Genomic DNA, 3107 nt, shown 5'->3' with positions numbered 1-3107 from the left:
ACTCATGCTTATTATTATCGCACTATAATTTAAAGGGCTATCAAACTGTGTACTCAAACAAATTCTAACAATTCTGAGAAAGAAGTTTGAAATTTGCGTGAAAATTCGTTGCATTTTTTGTCGTTTTCTACCATGATACATATATTTAAATTTTGTTAGTATTATTATTATTTATTTATTTAAATATTTTATTTATTTATTTTTGGATCATGGTTTTCTACAAAGTTTTAAACATGGGTTTATATGGGTTTTGTTAGAAATAGAACTCTATTTTAATTGAAAATTCCTATATCGACTGCTGAGTGGAAGATCGACCTATCGCGACAGCCAGTTCGAAAACGCCCTATCTCAAAATACTTTTCAAGAACGCCCTATTTCAGAGTTTTATTGAAAAACACGCTATCTCAGAATTCGGTTCAAAAACGCCCTATCTTTCTTCAAAATGTATTGAAAATGTGCTGACATAGGGCGTTTTTGAATCGGCAGCTGAGATAGGGCGTTTTTTGAAACAAATTCTGAAATAGGGCGTTCTTGAAAAGTTTTTTGAGATAGGGCGTTTTCGAACTGGCTACCGAGATAGGTCGATCTTCCACTCAGCACTCGATATGTAATTATTTACACATAAATAAATGAAAATTTTGCGTAAGCAATAATTCATAACTACACATTTCCATTAACATAACACTAAGCTCAACCGCGTTGCAACTGGCTGACTTCGACTGACTCAAACTTACAACATTATCTCACTTAACACAATTGCAAATGATATTTGAGATCGGTTAAAATTGTGATTATGCAAGATAGATACACTGGCTCAGTATCTGCATGCTGCCACTCTTAACGTCAGGGATGGCGTGAATATTTGCATTCGCATTCGTTATGCGAATGATTCGTATCATTTTACACATTCGCATTCGACATTCGCATTCGCATACAATGATACGAATGTTTTGCGAATGCGAATGTGTACATGGGCAGAGAGTCCCCTCTAATATTGTTGGAAGGGTTCTAACAGCCCGATTCTGTGAACTTGATAAATCAAAATTTTTTATAATTTGTCAATTTTTTATTATTTATCAAGAATTGGAATTCTAGCACAGAAATATATTAAAGCTCTTTTTCTTGATAAATTATCAAGATTGAAAATGCTATTGACAAGCGTTTACAAATTGAAATTTCATATGAAAATTAAAAAATTTGTTTCTATCATTTAAATTCTGAATATGCCGGCATTCGAATCTGGGACACACAGAATTTATAGCCGAAATCTCTACTTACTCGACCACGGCAGTCAAAAGCTTTTTTGCTTTTAAATATACACTGCCGGAACAAAGTATTGGCACTGCAAATCTTTCACAATATATGCAACAATTTTTATTCTAATATTTTTCCGCCAATTTTGTATAAAAATATGGTTCATTCAACAACAAAAAACATAAAAATATAATTCCTAGACTTTGTGCAAAAATCGCGAAAATTCAGTAAATTTTCATCAAAATTTTCAACTTTTTAATCAGATTTAAACATAGCGATTTTTGTGAAAGTATTAGCAAATTTCAGTACATCTAAAGTTTCAAAGCATTGTTTAATTTTACTTGAGAATTGTCAAAATCGGCAAATCCCAAGAAGCGGTTTCTGGAACGTTCCACATTTGTTCGCTACATCGTGATGTGATAAAAAGGAAAGCTTGCAGCACTCCGCAAGGTTGCAGAAATCTTTCAAAATATGTTCGAAAATATCTTGATATGGAAGGAACTGCTATGGAACTGCTTTACACTGTCAAGGAAAAAAATTGCCAAAACTCAACGCAATTTTTCTTTCTTGCACTTTATTATACTAAAATTAATTTTTTTTAGATTCTAATTAAAATGTTTACAATTTAGGTGAAAACTTGCAGAACTTTTTAATTTTTGTACAAAGTTTGATACAAAACCTGAGATCTAGGTACCAAATTTTTTTGAAATCTACCACATTTTTTTCCAGATTCTACCACACTATTTTTTTGTAAGACCGATCACTGGTGAAAAGGCAGCAAAATTTTTTTTGAAATATTGGCTGCGTTTCTTTATACATTCCAGATAATCCCATTTCACAGCCAGAATAAACAGAATGCGTTTGAAAAATATGTTAACATATCATCAGGAACGTTCTAAAGAATAAGTAAACAAAAAAGTTTATTCCAAACGTTCAGAATGAATAACGAAATGCAGCCATTATGCCCCTTTTTCCTTTTGACTACTACATTAAAACACTGTGTAGGTTAAGCACTCGTTCAATGTTCTAATAATGTACAATTCTTTGGGCTCTTGGCTCAAACCTTATCCATTCGTCCTGAAATATACTAGCCAGAAATGCGATTGCTTTATAAAAAATAAAGATAACCATTTTGAAATATGAGTATTTTTACTCTCTAGAAAGTAATTTATGCAACCTCACATACGCGGTTTTGCACTATATTTATACGCGGTTTTCCATTTTGTTGATACGCGGTTTTGTACTTTAAACGACGGTATGTATGTATGTGCAAATGTGCATCTGTACTCGTACAATAAATTGAACTGTGGCAAAACCAAGTTTGCCACCAACACCACTTTTTGTGGTTATTATTTCTATGTTTGTAACTGGTCATGTTCACTAAATTAATGTAAAATATTTCATGCCCAACTAGAAGCTAACGTAATCGGATGAAAAAATGCCTTTCAATAATTCAATTTGATTCTTTTCCTTGATTTAGATTTTACTTATTTTTTATTAATTTCTTCGATTTAAAAGAAAAATTTCCACTTTATTCTCTTCCACTTCAATATTTTGAAAGTGTTTGAAATTCAAGAACTGAGCTTTCTGAGTCATAAAAATTACTTTTTAAAAATTGTTTATTAATCTTAAAATGCTAATATTTTAGTCTTTTATTGTCTTAATCAATATACTCCCTTTGGCTTTACTCTAAATTAAAATTTTGTTTAAAAAAATCATTGTTTGCAATGGCTATGCAAAATATATTTCGCAAAAGCTTGCTGTGTACCAGGAAACCCGGCTTAAAATTAGCGACGTCGTTTGCCCAGCCGTTACGGTTATCAAGCACCGTGGGCGGCTGTATACTACCGACG

This window comes from Rhagoletis pomonella, unplaced genomic scaffold (genome assembly GCF_013731165.1).
Source record: "Rhagoletis pomonella isolate Grant_MI unplaced genomic scaffold, Rhpom_1.0 Rhpom_scaffold_00003, whole genome shotgun sequence".
Taxonomy (NCBI): Eukaryota; Metazoa; Arthropoda; class Insecta; order Diptera; family Tephritidae; genus Rhagoletis; species Rhagoletis pomonella.
The sequence above is the reverse complement of the archived record's forward strand: the minus strand, read 5'-3'. Positions refer to the sequence as shown.